This window comes from Drosophila bipectinata, chromosome XL (genome assembly GCF_030179905.1).
Source record: "Drosophila bipectinata strain 14024-0381.07 chromosome XL, DbipHiC1v2, whole genome shotgun sequence".
Taxonomy (NCBI): Eukaryota; Metazoa; Arthropoda; class Insecta; order Diptera; family Drosophilidae; genus Drosophila; species Drosophila bipectinata.
In genome coordinates this window covers 7,538,685-7,559,121 of record NC_091734.1, presented here as the reverse complement: position 1 = coordinate 7,559,121, position 20,437 = coordinate 7,538,685, and positions in this window count along the sequence as shown.

The window sequence follows — 20,437 nt, the reverse complement described above, 5'->3', positions numbered from 1 at the left end:
AATTGGCAAAAACCCACAATTTTGTGGGGATCCCTTGGAAAAAATTCGAAAATTTTGAAAACGATGTTAGAGCAATGTTTTTAATGAGGAAAGTTGCTTTTGGGTTCGCTGATTACTAAATGGTACTTTATATCCTGATTGGACACAAATTGGAAGAGCTATGAACATCGGAAGGGGCAAAAGTATGGAAATTGGCAAAAACCCACAATTTTGTGGGGATCCCTTGGAAAAAATTCGAAAATTTTGAAAACGATGTTAGAGCAATGTTTTTAATGAGGAAAGTTGCTTTTGGGTTCGCTGATTACTAAATGGTACTTTATATCCTGATCGGACACAAATTGGCAGAGCTATGAACATCGGAAGGGGCAAAAGTATGGAAATTGGCAAAAACCCACAATTTTGTGGGGATCCCTTGGAAAAAATTCGAAAAATTTTAAAACGATGTTAGAGCAATGTTTTTAATGAGGAAAGTTGCTTTTGGGTTCGCTGATTACTAAATGGTACTTTATATCCTGATCGGACACAAATTGGAAGAGCTATGAACATCGGAAGGGGCAAAAGTATGGAAATTGGCAAAAACCCACAATTTTGTAGGGGATCCCTTGGAAAAAATTCGAAAAATTTTAAAACGATATTTCAGCAATGTTTTAAACGAGGAAAGTTGCTTTTGGGTTCGCTGATTACTAAATGGTACTTTATATCCTGATCGGACACAAATTGGCAGAGCTATGAACATCGGAAGGGGCAAAAGTATGGAAATTGGCAAAAACCCACAATTTTGTGGGGATCCCTTGGAAAAAATTCGAAAAATTTTAAAACGATATTTCAGCAATGTTTTAAACGAGGAAAGTTGCTTTTGGGTTCGCTGATTACTAAATGGTACTTTATATCCTGATCGGACACAAATTGGAAGAGCTATGAACATCGGAAGGGGCAAAAGTATGGAAATTGGCAAAAACCCACAATTTTGTAGGGACTTACACAAATATGAAATGAGACTCTTATAAGTGGAATTGGTTGGAAAAATATTTCAGAAATTCTTTAAAGCCAAGACTGGCAACCGGTTAACCGGTTAAACAACCGTTAAGGACTTTCCGCCGGCCCAGGGCACTCGGAAAATTTATTACACACACTGCAAGCGCTTTCATTTCATTTCGTTCGCCGGCCCTTTTACGGCCAGCTCGAGGAGCAAATTAAGTGCAGCCGGCACCGAGGAGGACCATCAAGGATACCTCTCACACTGACGCACACACGGACACAGACACTGGAACACTCAGTCAGCACACATACGCACATGCATGACAGCCATTAGGCTGGAAATTAAATTTTTTATTGGAGGAAAAAGTGGCAGGCGGCGTCCATAAAAGAGGCAGCAAAATTTCAAATTTATATCAATTGCGGTTGCTCATTGACGCCTCCCGGGCTTTGGCACGCCCCTTCCGCATCCTGGATTCGAAGTTAATTGAATTTCCAGTCTCCCGCTCTGTTGATCCAGGTGGCTGCGAGGACACACATCCGTGTAACTACATTGGATTGAGTGGGGGAGCATTAATTATGCAGCCGGAGCATTGGCACTTGCTTTCGTAGCATACTTTTTTGGGCAGGAAAGTCAGTTGGGCTTTCCCCGCAGCTCTTTCCTTTGAAGTGTAAGTTTCGGTATCGATTACCGTTTTGCTTAATCACTTCTCAATCGCAGCGTCTCAAGGAGGTCTGCCATCCTCCAGGGCCACAATTATCCTAATCCTGCAGCTTTCCACTTCCACAAGGAAGTGCAGCAAGTGCAAAGTGGATTCCTCGATGGCTGGCTGGCTGGTTGATGGCCTGGGGGCTGCATCGCGTCATCGGTTGGCAGTCAAACGGCAGTAAACTTCCCCCCGCCCGAGTCCTGGGGTGTCCTCCTGCGTCTCTGTATGGGTTATTTTGGCGACAGCAATGCCAACCGGATGCGGAACCAATTTAACGACCCCGTTTCCGCCCAATGGCGACCGAATGTCAGCAATGCAACTGCAAAATCTCTGCGGCGACCATTGGCATCATGGATGTGGCACGACTCGACTTCCTTCCTGTCTGCCACTGCTACGGGGTATCCCCCCCGAGAAGGAACTTTGTCCTTGTTATTATGATTGTATACTTTGGAAACTGTTATGGCTTTTCGAAATTAAATTTAATAATACTGCCAGGACTCGAGAACTTCGCTAAGCCTCTCAGATCACTGACTGCCATCTCTTTTGCCTAAAACCGATTTGGTTTAAGCCACTCCCAAGCCATAACCTCTACGAATATGATAGAAATCTGAACAAAGGACAAATCGGGCAAGCTGTTGAATCAATTCAGACGACTGGCAGTGACATACCAACACAAAACCAAGTGGAAAAAAGTACGCACAAAAACCAGAAATGAAATGAATTATGTTAAGCATGCAAATTTCAATGCAAACAACAGGAGAAAAAAACCATAAATACGACAGAAGGGACAAAATAATGGAATAAAGAACGAGTAGGACATCGGGCCGGACAAAATCAACTGCCAATTGCAATTTGCTGGGCTGTGTAAATAAAACATTTTAATAACTTTTACCATATGCAGGAGGTATAGTATATAGTGTACATATATCTGTGGCAGGTAATGGGGGTGAACTGCAAAGATTTAAGGTAAATATTTTCCAGAAACTGCATCACTTTCAGAAGCTTGTTTAAGGGGTTATATACAGTTGTACCGCGCAAGAATATGGAATTTTATCGATTTTTTTTTGACACCATAAAAAATATTTATGAAAAATGTTTTACCGACGTTGTTTAGTACATGTTTCTGGGTACCTAATTAAATTTTTTCATAAAAAAATATTACATAACAAAAATGTTATAGCCGAATTCCCGAATCGTCTTTTTTCGATGGTGTCTTGCGGTGGACAGGATTTCTCGAAAACGGTTCATCCGAAATCCAAAATTCAAAAAAGTTTAGTTAGTATATTGTATTGTCTAGTCCGTGAACGAGGGATTTGTAAAAATTTTTATTAAAAAAAAAATGGCGACGTTTTTAACAAAAAATGTACTTTTTCAAGGTATAAGATTTTCGTTTTTTGTTCTTTAAAAAAGGAGTTTTCAAAAAAATGGAAAATCCCTCGTTCACGGACTAGCTAATATCATAATAAATAAGTGGTCAAAATTTGGTGTTGATCGGATTAGTATTTTTTTAGTAATCGTGTCCACCGCAAAGGTAATTTCCCAAAAAAAAGATTCTGAGATAATCGCGTTTAAAGTTTCAAGTTTGTTCAAGTTTTATATGCAGATAGTGCGCTATAAATAGCTACAGCTTCGGTTCTAATGCTCCGATCATTATGCATTTTTGTGAGAGTATTCCCAATAGAATATACTTTAAGAATATGCAATAAAAAAAAAATCGATTTTTTCATATATCACAACTGTATATAACCCCTTAAGAGGCTTTCTAATAAAGCTATTTTGAATCGTAATTTGGAGAAATATAAAGGGTATTTGGTGTTTCCCTTCCCATCACCACCACTGCTGTCAATGTATCTCTTTGATTTTTTTCGCGCCGCCTCTGTTGTTCCCCGCTTTGTACGTCATTTATTATTTATCGTATTAATAATGCAGTCGTGTTGAAAATTTCATAATGTCCGGCAGTGTCATTCAGGCAGTCAGCAGTTGTAATGGTCTTCCTTTCGCCTCCATTTTTTTTATTTTTTTTTACCAATATCTGCATATGTATTATTGCATGAGCAGTTGACACTTTTGTTGTTGTTTCCACTGCGGTTGTGGACGTTGATGGCTGGTTTGTATCGCTTCGGTTTGGTTTGGTTTCGATTGGTTTTGGTCTGGCCTTTGGTTTGCCGCAGAAACAAATGCCACATGCACTGTGGCATAGCCATATGTGGACGCGGAGTAAGCCATATCCACATGGGCGGATGAAATGCACACCACACCATTAACTGCGCCACAGAGTCTAGAAAAATGTACATTCCAGGGCGGACCAATTATGGGGCTTTCTCCGAGGTGCTACTATCTAAGTTGGTGCCCAACGTGGAGCCTTTGTATGGGCTAGACTCATACGCAGCGTTGTCCAATAGTTAATTCTCTCCTATCCGATGCCGGGGCTCACCCACATCATTTATTTCGTTGCAGCATCATCATAAAATTCAATTAAAGTGGAACGCACACAATCAAACAAAAGATCAAATTAAATGCCTGGCCAGCAATTTCCTTCGCTGATGTGAGGAGGGGCGGGCCAGCCCGCAGAATGTGTGCTAGGATATGGGATGTACATATACACACAAGTGTATACATATAAGAGGGGGATCTAGGGAAGTGTGTGTGCGTGGCATAGACAACGGCACGCATTGCGGTTTAACGCGCTTTTCATTACTGGTAGGGGCAGCGCTGGGTAGGAATAGAACCGAATAGGACGAGACAAGGACGAGGATGTGGCAGCCAAAGGAACATCAAAGGCGCTGGAAGAACAAGAACAAGTTGCTGCGGTATTTTTACGACCATTTCAGTTTCGTAATGGCAATCCAAAAGCTTGTACGACACACACACACACTGCGGCGGGGAGCCGCCGAAAATCATATAAAAGTCATTGGGACTTAGTTAAGCCAGCGATATTAACAAATACCAGGAGCAGGATAAAGCAGGACCCGCGCCATTTGTTCGCCCTTAGAGAAAAGGATGCGGACGATGTGGAACAAAAGGGGCCAAACTCCAGAGAAATGGCTGTACGGATGATAATAAACCAGACAGCCACAAAAGCAACAAGAGTTTAGCGATATGGCGACACTAAAATCCACATGTTACAACAAGGACATTTGCGGCGGACCAAAAAAGCCAAGAAAACGGAAAGTAAAACCCCTCAGCCCGTGGGGGGAAAAATTAATATTAAATAGATGTACACCGTTCTCATGCTAGCCAGGCTAACTAAACTAAAAATAATTTAAAGCTAGTCCACATCCACCGCATGTGTGGGGCAGTCCACACCACCTTTGTTGGAAAATAATATCCTTTGCCGGTGGCGCCATCTTGCGTGCAGGCCATTACAAAGTTTTGGACGCTGCATTTAATTAGGTCCTGGAATCGGCCATCAGGCATCGGCATTTACCATTTACCATTTGCCGTGGTCGGTGTACAATGTACCAAACTAATAGCTAACCGCTCCCAGCGATTTTTGGCTATATTTTGGGGGTTGGCTGGGGGTCGCGGGGGTCAGGGTAATGGGCTGCCAGTGGGCCAAGCAGGGGGGAAAGCAACGAGCCGCTTAATTGAATGCCCTTGGCGAAAAGTGAAAAAAAAAACTACAAAAAAACAGACGGAAAACAAGAGGCATTTTTTCGCAACCACAATACAGACTGCTTAATAACCTGCAGTTGTTTTAAGATTTGTTTAGTTTCTTAAATTAAAAATAAATAAATTAGATGCTGTTATTGAAACCCTTCCCAAATAAAAAAGACAGTCCCTAATATTATTATTTAATTTTTCAAAACGCCCCATATACCCGAAAAAACGCATTGGCCAAGAGAACATGAAACGAAGAATTATACATTATATTATCGGCTAGAAAGAGATGGTCGCGGGGCCAGTGAAAGAGACAGATAACGCTGTAGCAGTTGTCTCAGCTTTTGGCCTTCAGTTCGGCTTTGGCTTTGGCGTTGGCCATGGTTCTGGCCCGCCGGCTGTTTGTTAATGGCAAAGCTCAAGCAAATTTTCGTGTTGGCTTAGACAACGGCCCAGCTGCAGCACCCCGTCCCACCCAGAGCCGGGGGTGAGCCGCCAAATTGGCCCTTTTTATTGTACAACTCTACCCCCTGCACTTGCCCCCTGGCTCCTGCTGTTTGTACCCTCATACTTTTCCCAAAAAGCAACGACCACAAGCCGCAGTAAAGAGCAGAATTTGCGCCTTTTCAGGGCACTCGAAGAAAACTCTACCGAATTTCTGATATTTTGAAAGTCACAACATCAATATTTTTGTATTCTTAAGTATTATGAACTACAAGAGCATCATACTAAGGTTCTTGAGGTTTTTTTCCAGTGCATACACACCCCAGTTCGCATTTATTTGCTGAAACATAAGCAGCGGCATTATGAAATGCCTGCGGCGGTTGTTGGCCATTTTGGTAACTGTTAACAGGAACGGTAACAGCGGCCACAATATTGGCAGCAACCCTGGCAGCTGCAACAATGTACTACAAGAGGAAATATTAAAGTGAAAAAATCCAGGAGCTGGAACCAAATATGCAGCGTCACTGGGCCATCATTCTTCTTGCGGCCCAAACGCAATCTCGTTAAAAGCGTTTTCCAAAATATATATTTGGGAGGAACTTATGGTAGGCATTAGAGGGGTTTCGATCATCCATAGTTGCTGGCCAAGTTAAACGGCTTTAATAGATCTCTTAAATCCGTTTAATGGAACTTTGCGAAAGTTTTGCGAAATGCTGACGCATATTTGCCATTTTCATTGGTCGGGGCTGCATTTTAATGGAGGCTTAATTAAGCATTGCATTTTGTGTGTGCGGTTTCGGCCCCGAAATGGCTGCCGAATAGTCTGAAATGTGGCCTCCCCCTGGCCCAGGACCAGGCCCTGCCCCACCGCAGACCCCCCCGTCCTTTTGGCTGTCACTAATCGAGCCACGTTGCCTGTCAATTACGAGGTCCGCGGAGAAATCGCATCTGCCATTACCGTAGCCGTCGGTAACTTCCCAGGGAGGTTCTTGCCCTTATAATGGAGGATAGGTGGATAGATGGATGGATGGTTGGTTGGTTGGTTGGCTGGATAGATGGATTGATAGACGGATGGATGGCTGAAAGGCTGAGAATCGGATACTGAAAGCCCCAAGAGGTTGAATGGCTAAAAGGGTTTTTCTAGTCCAGGCCATCTAAACTCTACAAGTACTACTACTCCCCGACAGATCCATCAACTACTATTATTCAACAATTTTATTTATATTCATTTCCTTGTTTATGTTTTTGCCATACTTTCCGATGGAAAATGGAAAACAACTCGCCTCCACCGCTGACGGCTCTGACTAAGCAATATGCCACAAATAGGCAGATGGGCGGGGCCATGCCTCCCCCGGCGGAGACTCCCGAGAACCGTGTCGTTCTGGGAATTCGCAGCGCCACTCGCAATTCACAGGCATTAGGAGGACAATAAATTGCGGCTTTGCTGGCGACATGAAGATGCTTTCTCGAGTGGCAAAAACAATCAGCCTGTGTGGCTGTGGGGCAGGGGCACACGGGAGATGGGGGGGAGGGGCGTGGCTATGTGGGTGGATGGATGTACTCATTCGAGTACAAAGTACAAAGGAACAACAAGAAACAATCTGCCACAGATCCAGGGAACAATTTATTGTTCATTTATTCACATCATTATCCACGAGGGTGCCGAAAGGCAACACCAACAAGGAAATCATTTTTCTATTTTAAAATTTTTATCGAGTTTTAACAAAAAAAAAAAAAGGAAAACACAACGAGGGAAATAATTTATTCTGAGCAGTTTTTTTTCGCTTAATTCGAGAATATATATGTATATATGTACAATATTGAACGATTCAGCGAACCAGCTTCAGTCAGCCCGCCTCGCCCCCGCAATAAATTCAACATGGATTTTTGCATGGCGCTGATTGCATTAGCTTGTCCTTCAGAGGTCCTGGTTCTGGTGCTGGGCTGGTCCTGCTTCAGGTCTCTGTTCCTGTTCCTGGCCAGTCATCCGTAATTTCCCGAAACCGAATGGAAAACGTAATGGCGGCCATCCCCCTCGAGCTCCAACCCGCCCGTTCAACAATAATCATCCAAAACAATGTGTACTTAATTTCCTTTCGAAGCGAGTTCAATGGCACTGAAAGAAATGGTTTTAAAGCGAGTCTAGAAATGCAAATTGTAGCCTCCATCTAGGAGCCTATTCTATACACAATTGAAGAGTATTTCTTTCAGTGATCTATCCATTTTTTTGCAACATTATGCCCGCCGCTCATTTCGTTTTGTTTCGTTCCATTTCATTTGGGCGTCTTAATGCCTCAGCGCGAGTCCTGCGCGTGTTGAATATGAATCATGCTTTTAAAGTGCTTTCCATATTGATTGGACTCTGACCCCGGATCCCTTTGACCTTCCTCCACTCCCCCGGCAGGAAGGCAGGCAGGCCCCCTCTCTGGTCGCTACACTCATTTTTCACCTGTCCATCATGCCGGTTATTTTCCCCTTTTTGACTATTATTTGCCCTCCACCGGGAATGCACTCCGGACTTGGCAGGACTTCACAGGACTCTCTCATGCCGGGGACCAGCAGCAGCAGCATCAAATATTTCCAATTTGAATTTTGTTACCATCCCTGGCCACCCCAGTCCCGGATATAAGCCCCAAACGTTTCACATTAATATTGCCGGAGGTGGATTTTTGAGCGCCACGCTCGCTTAATTAACATTTTCATGCAGCAGAGCCAATGGGGCATGCAACAAGTGCTGCCGATGGGCCAGCCCGCGGCCACTCCTGGCTTTTATTGAGGTCTCCCAAAAACATAAGCCAAAACGAGGGAAATCCTTGGCTTTAAAGGGTAATAAACCTTTAGCTTCCCATTTGTTGAATAATATTTCTAATATAATTAATAGTCCTTTTTCAAGGGTATTTCCTGATTCCTGGTATATCCTTATGAGGTATGTGCTTGGCATTCTAATTACAAACAACAAACGGGCCAGATTTTCAGGATTTTTTTGGCAGCAGTCTGGTCCCAAGGACTTGGCAGTCTCCTTCTTTTTTCCCCACAATTTTTTTCATAATTTCTTATATTTTTTGATAATATGCCAAGTCAGACTTGATCTACACTGAAACAAAAAGACAAAAACCATCCAACTTCAACCCTCAAAAGACTTTAAAGCAAAGTGTATCTAAAAAATCGATTTCAATCGATAGACATTTTCGATATACAAGCACAAACCTCGTCCCTAACCCAAGGTGAGCATCTTTGCGAGGGCGTGGCCGTCTGCCCGCCTTTTTTGCGCTCCGCCCCGTGTTTATGCAAATATTTGTATTCCATTTGCATTTCAATAATTGAAATTTTTATTTCCTCTGGCCTCTCGCTCGCTCTGGCCCAGCTCTGTCTCTGTCTGGCATTTATTATGCGATTTGCTCGCCGGATTCGGAGCCCCAAAAAAAAATGTAATTTCTGTGAACTTGATTAAACACTGGGCCGGGCACATAATCCCCACCAATTGTTTACCTAACTCTTGACACAGAAAGGGTCCCGAAATAAAAAATATATATATGTGATGGGATTTCAAGGGGATTTCCATTAGGCGGCCAGCCATCACTCCCCACGGACTGTTGATAATATTAAATGATTGCATTTCACATTCGGCTAGATGAATTATTACCAAGTGGGCTGAAATTAACTCACATTTGCTGTTAATTTTGCATTCCTTTGGTGTGGCCTGGCCGGAAAATTGGCTCCCTTGCCTCATTTTCCGACTTTTCTCCGGCAGAGTGCAGCAGGCCTCACGTTCGACATTTTTAGCGTTAAATAATGAAGGACCCGGGACTCGAGACTCCAGGACTCCGGACTCGGGACTCTGGGCCCGTAGCTCATAAAGCCGCAAAGTGCCGTCATGATTTGGCAAGTACACAGTGAGAAAAATGGTTTAGAGACCAGTATGTTGGATTAAAGGATGAAAAATAAAAGTAAACCCTTTAGTATGTGTATCTTTTTAAAACATAACCACCTAAAGAGACTTGTTAGGATATCCTTTAATCTTTAAACCGTGCCAGCTTTCTTCTAGTGTTCTGTCCCTGTCAACCGTCTGTTGCAGCCAACAGCAGCACTTGCAACACTTGCTGCAGGATGGCCCACCCCAGCTACGCCCACTCTTGTGGGCGGCAGACTTTTGTGAATATTCAGCAACTGCAGAATGAGACTCGAACCCAGACCCACAGAGTAGGAACCATACCTACATGTTCCATAAATAATCTCCATTTGCAATGCAGCCGGCAATGTGGCCTGTGCCCCCCCTGTTCCCCTTGATGTTCCTCATTCTGTCACTGCCTTGGGGCCTCTGGAGACCAACTCTGATTCTGTCAGAGCACTGTGGGAAACATGAAGGCCTTCTTCCACCTTCTTCCATGGATGAAGTCTTCCCTTTTTGGTTGGAAATGATTTTTTTTCAGTGCAGTGGCTGCCACACTTGCAATTCTTGTTGCTCCTCCGTCATTGTTTATGTACCTGAATTTGAAATCCTTCGACAGTCCATCCGCCAACGAGCGACAACGACAGACGGGCAGAGGGGCAATCGGACATTCCGGACAGGATACTGGCTAGTGGCCCACAAATGGATGCAGGGTCTGCAGATTGGGAATTCCGGTTCCGAAATTGCGGATAACTGATATAGATACGAATGGGTTCGAAGCTGCAAGGACAGTTTCCAATTCGGGACCACCTGCCTGGCTCAGTATTGCATGCGAAGGACTTAAGCCAAGTCACCGCATTGTCGCCTGCTCTGGACCGGGCTGGGAGCTCGCCTCCCCGGCCGCCTCGGCTTATTACGATTATTATGTCTTTTATGGTTGCGGTCTAGTAGCAGGGTGCTCGGTCACGCACCAGGAGACAGTGCGTGGCAGGAGTGTAAGTCTGTCGAACCTTTAAGGGTCTAGTCTGGCGAGAAAGCAACTTCAACCACAAGCCACCCATTAATGGAACTTATGCGAGTGCCCCAGACTGTCGACTGGCTGCTCCTTGGCAACCACATCATCAACATAGCCATCATCATCAACCACATCATCAGCATCAGTCCTGATATCCTGGCGGGGAATCGCGATGGGTGTGCCCTTCCATGATTGCCACTCTGGCCCAGAGCTTCTGGCTTCGTGCAGCAGATTGGAAAAGCATTGCCATAATTTCCACTTGTTTATCATCCGAACTCTGCATGTTGCCGGCAAGTTGCATAAACTTGGCGTTGCAGGTGGGGTTGCTGGGTTTCTGAGGAGTATCCATATCCTTTGAACCAAAGCAAGAAGTTGAAACTCCACCATGTAGATGGCTGTGTAATCCAAAGCCAGTAATTAAATTTAATTCCGTCCTGGTCTGTCTGATTAACAAGCGATGCGATTTGATTCCTCAATGGATTAATTCGAGCGTTGATTGCGTTTCGGATACAAACAGAGTCGTGTATTTGCATTTTAGGATCGCTGTACATTGTATATTATATTGATTTATCGCCTGGCGTTTGGCGTCTGGCGCCAGCTCTGCCATTTATTTGTCCAGAAACAATTAGCCCAGCCCGAGTTCGGAGCTCTGAGCTCGGAGCTGGCCAACATCAATAATAACAAAAGGCCGTATGAAAACAAAACTCAACTTGATGATGCATAAAAAACAATTTTGACCAAATTGTGTGTACTCGGCACACGGGTGTGTTGTGTGGGTGTGTGAGTCGGACACTCGGGCGGACAATTGACCACTCAGCACATCGTTAGGATGTGCCAGGATAAGCGAGTGAGTAGTGCTGAATCCTGAATAGAAAGCAGCAGCTGCAGCTGCCATTTGGTTTCTGGTTTCTGGTTTTCGGTTTTGGGTTTTTTTTGCTCACATCTGGAAATTTATGGAAGGCTTCGTCTCGAGATGCTTGTATTCGTCATCCAGCAACCACATCCACTTCTTGCAGTGTAGTCTGCCCGTCAGAGAGACAAAGCACAGGACAAACACTGGCGGGGGGGCGGCCATGTCCTTGTCAAGGGTCGTTGAGTAAAGTGTATTCGAGTGTGGAATATAACGATTAGTTGAATCAGCTGCTGCCGCTTTCACCTCTTCACCTTTTCGGTTCAGCTTTAGCCTATTTCCGGTCCTGCCAGGACTGCAACATATTACGGCCAGCTCCATTGTGGTCCAATACACCCCGAGTCCCTGGAATACAGACCATCTTGGCATAACTCGAAGCAACATCTGTGCCTGGCATGGGCGTGGCAGTGGCAGGACTAGGGCCATGAATAAATGAATGAATGTTTCGACTTCGATTTCAATTCCAATTTTCGGCCCTCCATCCCATTCCCGGCCATTTCCACTCCAAGGGTACTAAAAATTCGGTGTTTTACTCCTCTATTTGTTCGCTGCGGAATATAAAGTTTTGCCTTTTGACCCGCCTTCCGCCTGATTGTCGAATGCATGTTGCATAAAGTCACTTCCGCTGGAGTTTCATCTTTAGTCCGGGACCTCTGGATGATACTATGCCCCCGTACCAGGAGGGGTTGGGAAGGGGCGAGTGGGGAATGGCAAAAACGGAATTGAAAATGAAACCACGCACGCAGCAAAACACATTGTACTCTCTACTCGTCCTCGGCTACTCCTTGCACTTGGATTCTTCTGTCTTTTTGCCAGACAGAAGAGCTCCCCAGCTATCCCAGCATCCAGCCACCCACTTACACGTTTGATACACAGAGAGAAACTACGGAGGATAACCGTCTTTCAGGCAGCAGAGCATAACCTTTCTTTCAGAAATCCTTTCCAGTGGCCTGACACCACTTCCTAGCTCCTTTCTTGGTTTCCAGACCGTTGCTGAAGACAGCACGTTGCCTATTGCAGCCATTACTCAAGCGACAGCAACGGGTGGCCACTGACGGTCCCCCCGGCTTCCTGCCGCCCATGTCTGCTCCCCCCTCCACCCCCTGAAGCTGCCACTGTGCATGCAAACACGTTTCTGATTAGGAATCAACAAAACCGACAACAGCAGCCGGAAAGGGACCTGTTCCTCCTGGAAGACGGACGGTGAGGAGGCGTGGCCATAATGACAATGCCACAGAAAAAGGAGAATTCGCAGGAGAGGTGGACGAGGTGGATGAGGACTGGCGTTGGCCAGTTGAATGCTGTTTTGACCAACTTTAAACAGTGTTCTTTTTTCGAAAAACTTCAAAACTTGAGAAGCTCTCGCCAGGACTTGGAATTAAAAAAAAAAAAAAAAAGACAAAAAATAGAAATAAAATGCAAATGTTTTCAAAGAAAAGTTTTAGAATAAATACTTCAGTTTAAAAGGCAGCACTTCGAGTGAAAACAGCAAGGGAATATTTGAATAAAGCATCCTGCATCCCGGCCCAAAAAAGTATGCTATGAAAATATCTATTAATTGAGTTTGTGGTCTAAGATGATGGTCTAAGAAATCACTGTCTTTTAAAGCCTTTTAACTTGTGTACCATTTTCAAGGACGATAAGGAAGAGACAGCTTCCCTTTTTCCCTGGCAGGAAACCCCTGTTCTGGGCCATCATCGGTTCTTTTGAGGCACTCGGGAAGGGGAAATTAATAGATTTTATCAACAAAAGAATCATAACAAAACACAAGCATTTAAATATCGAAAAGTTAAAGAGGCCTAATGACGAGAATTCCCCTCAGACTGTGTGGTACTCTGCGTTAATTGTTGGATTTTTGGTTTCATTCCGAAAACTGGGAAAGCTACCACCTCTGTAATTTGCTTGTGAATTTACCGCCAGCCTTTTGGCTTTTTCAATTTCGCCTTTCCGACTAAAAACAATATGGCAGAAAGTTAGGAGCCTCGACTTTTCCGACACTGGATGTATATGGAACTTTTTGCCTACAGGTTGCCAGGAGCCCGTGGCACTCCCCTCCCTGCCACAGAAGTTTGTCGGTTTTCCAGCCTCAAATGCCTCAGATGCGTACTACCCACAAAATAAACGTGTTGAAATTTAACTAAAATTAATTTGGCAAAAATCAAGGCGAAAGTTTCCGCCATTCTTGCTCTCTGATTTACCTTTGCCTTGGGTCTGGCCTCCTTCGAACAGGAGGGTCATAAATTTCATTGGGATTTGGCTCCAACAACCGACAACCGGAGAGCCCTTTTGTCAATGCAAAGTAATTCAAAGCCCAAACAGGCCAACTCCCAAGGGGCACTGCAAGGCTGACCCCGAGCCAGATCGATTACCCAACCGGGAATATATACATCCTGGCCTTCCTGAAAGGTGAAACTAGTATAGACTTTGACAGATTTCGGTTACAGTTTCGGGTTTGTACTGGCAGGCATTGCTAATTGTTTGCCGTTCGGTATGAACGGATGTGTACACATATCCTGAATTGTGAAGCACACACTCTGCAGATTTTCCAGCTTTTAACACGCCGCAGGCACTTTGCAAGGCATCCAGATATATATGTATACATTCGGATGTACAGTCGGTTGGAAATCGGTAGGTATTACATTCCGGCGGAGTCTCACTTTGCAATTAGTTTAGGGGCTGCCAGCCCGCAGAGAAAACACAAAATTAGTGGTAGACTATAAGCAGCTACTGCTTCATAACCAAAACACTGAAAGAAACATATTATCACTCTAACAAAAGCTATGGTAGAGAGTCTTCTGCTTTTTTTTGCAGTGTCCCTGCCGTGTACTGGCACCCGTATTCACATCCGTATTCGTGCATCCGTCCGGATTGCGGTGCATTTTTGTGAAGCAGAGTGTGTGAAAAGTAATTTGCATATGTATTGCCATGGCATTTGCATTTATGCATGTCGACATCACCCGCTACAAAGCTATCCTGCCAGCCCAGCCCAGCCCTGGCAGGACCCTAGCCCGGCCCCTTCTTCCTGCCCTCTGCATTTGCACATTTGCGGTCATGTTTATGCGCACCAGTTAATCGATTATGCACGGGCTGAGTGAGCAGCGCCCGGAAATGTGCAAATGCAGCGCTTCCGCTATAGCCGCGAGCCCTGCCCATGCCACATCCCCCTCCCCCCACGGAAAGTACCACCCCTCTGTCCTTGCAAGGCCTGCACCTTGCTGCCTTTACTGTATTTTTTTTTTGCTTTTTTGTTTCTCGTGCCACATCCTTTGTGTCGCAGCGAGGTGTGAAAACGGAAATCATTATCGCGTTTCTGTCATCTCCTCGCCAAGTGACACCTCTGGCCCGCCCTCAACCGCCTTTTTTTTACCAGCAAGTAGTAGATATATATATTTTGGTAACCCCATCGCCTCCAACTAATCTGCATAGCTCACCGCCAGAGAGACAAAAGAAGGAGGGTAAATCACTTAATATTTAATCCCAACCCGGATCTGGCAGTAGTTCGCTTACTAAACTTTAGTATTTCAAACTTTAAATCGACATTAAACTCTGGAGTTTACACTTTTTTGCGGTTGTTTGTTAAAGTATTATCGCCGTGGGCGGGTGCTGTCCATATCACACGTTCCGATAAATAAATATTGCGAATTTGTGCTGATTCTGATTCTGATTCTGATGGCGATGCGGGCTATTTTGTAAACAGACTAAATCCGAAATTGCATTATTTAATGAATCACGTCGCTGCTTTGTTTCCCCTGAAATTTAAATCCAATTATTGGGCGGCAACTGGGCCCCTCCTATCGATCCTGCCACAACACTCAATCGATTTGCAGCATTTGCGGCTTACAACACTAATCATTCGAGCGAAAGAGGAGGAGGCGGTGTGGCATAATCACAGGCCATTTATCAAGCATGCACTTCCGCAAAAAGGATATATGGGTCTATATGTGAAAGTATCCTGGAAGAAAGCAAGAGAAAAAGTAGAAGAAACAACCACGGCAGCTGGAAGAAGTCGCAGGACGAAAGAGATAGAGATTCTGAGAAATGGCCTGCTTGGATCCTGGGCAACACAAAGTTAATTGAGCAAACCGGCTGGCGAGAGCAGGCCGCAGTTGAAATCCAATTTGTCTGCAAATACACAAATGATGGCCCCGCCACGGAGTCGCAAGCCGGAGTCCAGGCTGCCGGCCCGGAGTGGCCACAACCGGAACCCCAGCATCCAACATCCAACATCCAGTATCCAGTATCCAGCATCCAGAAGCCTGCGAAGCCAGCATTCAAGGCAGCATCATTCATCTGCCAGAACCAAAAAACCAGCAAGGCGCTCCCAGCAAGAAGTGTGTGTCCCAAAGGATGTGGGCGGAACGGGGGCGGGGCCATCTGCCCAGAAGCAACAACAAAAGCATAAACAACTAACGGATACGTATCCCAACGGGCAGCCAATTCCCTCCTCCCGCCCAGGACATCTACTCTTTTGCTTTGTGAATATTTCAAAACTATCATACACTAAGAAAATATAGTGGAGCTTCTTTTTGATCGAAATTGCATATAATATTTATCAAAACTTTTTTAGATTTCATGCAGATTTATTGGGATTCGATCTAATAATCTTTTAAGGTATTACCTGAAAGGATCAGAAACAAATTCATAGAGATATAGTCTTCCCAGTGAGCCACTATTTTAATTTTAATGAAGATTAGTAGAGAATCCATCTACAAAACGTTTAAGGTATTCCGTTTGAGAATCGGGTAATAATTGGGCAAGATATTTATAAGTTTCCTAGCGGAAGTCTTCCTTCCCATCATTTTCCAAGAAGTCTCATCAGAAAATTTAACGAAAAGTGGAAAAAATATATTTCGTTCCTAGATTTTAACACAGAACTATACATAATTGATCCACAAAACGTTTAATGTATTCTGTTGAAGGCTCAAATGAAAATTGAGCAAGATATGATCTTCCCTATGGGTGATATATGGAAAAATAGAAAAATGGAACAAAATTTGGAAAAATATTTTATTTTTAGATTTTGATGCAGTTTTTAAGAGAATCGTCCCACAAATCTTTTAAAATAGTCCGCCAAACGATCAGACAAAAAATGTTCAAGATATAGACATTTATGTGGGCCATATACAAATATGCCAATTAACTAGAAGTTTAATCTATATTAATATTATAAACAATTATTTCTGCACTTCCCACGAGCAGTGAGTTCCCACGAGCTCTTACACATTTATCCCCACACTCGCACCTACAACATAAACGGCAAGCCAAGCTTGAGTCATTCATAAACATAAACAAACTCCCCCTATTCGGTCGGCACCAGCAAAACAATATTAGACTAAACATCCGCTGGAATCATGCCACCGCGATTCCCCTTTTTGGCATTCCAATTGCTTCCAAATTTTCCATGCTGATCGCAGCAAAATCATTCGGGTTCTAACTTCGGAATTATCTTCGGAATTAACTTCGGAAAGTTCTTAGGGAAGCTTGGAAAGCTTCAACCCCGAGACGACAAGGAAGACAATTAACTCAAGCTTGGTCAGTCGTAAATTAGCCTTAAGTTTATCTGTTCGAATTGCAAAAGTACTTTCAATAAAATATATATTTTTATAAAACTTCGGTACGATATTTATAATTTGCCCATTTTTCAAGAGGTAGCATCACAAATTTTTTGAAAAAATTTTCAAAAAAATTGTTTACTCATATTTTGATTTAGGATTCTAGGAAATTAAATTAGAAATCGTTTGAGGTATTCCGCTTGGGAATCGGATGAAAATTGGATAAGTTATTGACATAGCAGGAGGCCAGATACGAACATCCCCATTTTGAAAAGGGTACCTTCCGAAAATATTTGAAAAAAATCGATCCAAAATTTTGTTCTCAGATTTAGATGCAGATTGGTGGAGAATTGAAAAATAAATCGTATGGTGGAAGCCGATCCAGAATCGGATGAAAATTGGAGAAGATATGGACATCGCAGGGGACAAAATTCGAAAATCTGCATTTTTGAAGGTATACCTTCAGAAAAATTTTGAAAAAAATCGATCCAAAAATTTGTTCTCAGATTTTAATGCAGATTGGTGGAGAATTGGAAAATAAATCGTTTGGTGAAAGCCGATCAAGAAACGGATAAAAATTGGAGAAGATATGGACATCGCAGGGGACAAAATTCGAAAATCTGCATTTTTGAAGGTATACCTTCAGAAAAATTTTGAAAAAAATCGATCAAAAAATTTGTTCTCAGATTTTAATGCAGATTGGTGGAGAATTGAAAAATAAATCGTATGGTGGAAGCCGATCCAGAATCGGATGAAAATTGGAGAAGATATGGACATCGCAGGGGACAAAATTCGAAAATCTGCATTTTTGAAGGTATACCTTCAGAAAAATTTTGAAAAAAATCGATCCAAAAATTTGTTCTCAGATTTTAATGCAGATTGGTGGAGAATTGGAAAATAAATCGTTTGGTGAAAGCCGATCAAGAAACGGATAAAAATTGGAGAAGATATGGACATCGCAGGGGAAAAAATTCGAAAATCTGCATTTTGAAGGTATACCTTCAGAAAAATTTTGAAAAAAATCGATCAAAAAATTTGTTCCCAGATTTTAATGCAGATTGGTGGAGAATCAAAAGATAAATCATTTGGTGTAAGCCGATCAAGAATCGGATGAGAATTGATGAAGATATGGGCATCTCTGTGAGACAAAGAAGGTTATCCCCTTTTTTGAAGGGGTAGGATAGCAAAATTTTGAAAAAAATCTGTAAAAAATTTTGATCTCATGTTTTGTTTAAAGATAATGGAGAAATGAATTTGGAATCGTTTGAGGTATTCCACATGGGAATCGGATGGAAATTGGAAAAGATACAGCCCTGACTAGGTATTTCCAAGCCCGTACTCCGTTTCTGCATAAAAATGGAGGACCTTTTCTTCCAGTGCATAAATATCCAATTCTGCAGCTGCATCTGATTTTGAATCCGGAGCATGGAGCCCTGTCTTGGCAACAGCAGCAGTGAAATCAACAAATTTTGCCGGCTACCAAGAAAGCCAGCAGCTCTCGCCTAGGCCCACTTGGCTGTCCTTCGGCCCTCGGTCAGGATAATGCCGACACTCTACACCCTCTCCCGGCAACTGGGAAGTCTACATCAGTCCACAGTATAAAATGGTCAACGTAATGCAGGGATAAAACAGTAGACTGACTGCCGTTTAACTCGGAGTTAGAGTATATACAAATAATGGTTGCAGGCGGCAGGACCTGGCAGGGGCGAGGCAGGGGTGAGGTTTCCAGGACTTTGTGTTGGTTCCGATATGCATCTGACAGCATTATGGGTAAATTTGTTTGCCTTGTAAGCATATCCTTGGCGCACATCCGGCCGGAGATATGTCTACCATCTGCCTAACAAGCCAACAACAACAGTTTAGTTTGCCCCACTTCCTCGACCGCTTCCGCCTGGCGCTCTGGTCCTGTTTTCAGGACCTCCTTCTGGTCCTTCTTTCGGCCCTGTTCCTTTCTGCCGGCCAACATGATCTGCTTTCAACTTAATCTGCATATGCGACCAAACATCTGGCCGGACTCTGGCAACATAAATTGCAGAGCAGCCAGTCCTGCTTCAGGACCTGCCCCCCAGCCCGCCGCTGCAGACTTTTTTTTTGGCAAATCGATGCAAGTCCTTGCCCAAACATAACAAAATCCAAGTCACTTTCCGTTGACTTTGATTTACCGCAGCACTTGATGTTAAAGCCAAAATAAAGAAGCCCAAGTCCTCGGCCGCAAAAACTCAACTTAATATAAATAATTCTGGGAGTATACTCCTCCGATAGTTGATTGCCAGAACAGGCAGGTACAGCAGGCTATCAATTATCAATCAATTCCCTCATCCATAGTTGATGTCCTTGGAACACATGCTCTCCGTCACTTTTCTCCATCACTTGCCGTGTAAAGCGAAGGCGCTCGACTCCACTCGAGTCGTAAAATCCGGCCATAACCCGGCAAGTGCGTATCCTTTTATCCTGGCCCGATGACTCATCAATAAAGCAAATAACCCTGAGGAGCTCCCTCAGGTCTTCACAAAGAGATTACAGAATGGAAAGTTGGAGAGGGCTTCTGCTTTTGTCCTTATATTTCTAATTACAGTTATTGAATCCAATACCATGACCAGGAGATTCAACTCGAAAGATCATCGTCCTCTTGGAGCTGGGAAGTCCCAACGCCATGCTGGCCTTCTCCAAGGGCGTGGTGGAGAGAGCTGATCTCTGTGGTCATCTTCCAATGACCTGTGGTGGAACTTAGCTCCATTGGGAAAACCATACCTGCAGCCTGCTAATACTTTTCAAAAAAGGTCCCTTGTTTTTCTCGATTGCTTCAGACAATTAAGTTGAAGTGATATTGGTTTGTTTTTTGTATTTTTTTTTTTTGGCTATCCTGTCAACTGTCCCTGCCACTTGGCCCCCTGGCCCGCATCCTTGGCCCGCCCATCAATCCGGAGAACGGGTCCTGTGACGAGGCGTACACGTCGTACAGATGGCTCGGTGTATGCTTATCCCTAAACTTTGTCACAGTTAAATGACAATAAATGTCACACAAAACGCCATAAGCACCACACTTTGTGTACCCGTGTGTGTGTGTGTGAGTATATATATAGTATATATATATACCCTGATGGGAGACGACAGGAACGACACGGGACAAGGACATAAAAGGCAAAAGTTGTGTACGCCAGCAGAGAGAGCATCGCATAAAAGTTTTCCCTTCCACCTTCCTGGCCGGGCCGACATGCTCCAGTTTTGGAGGATTTTTTTCGCGACTACTTACCCTCCCAGGGAGTAGTTGGATTTATGGACATTAACCGAGGAAACCTCTCTATTTTTTAAATAGTTTTGACATCAATCTTGCCTTTTTAG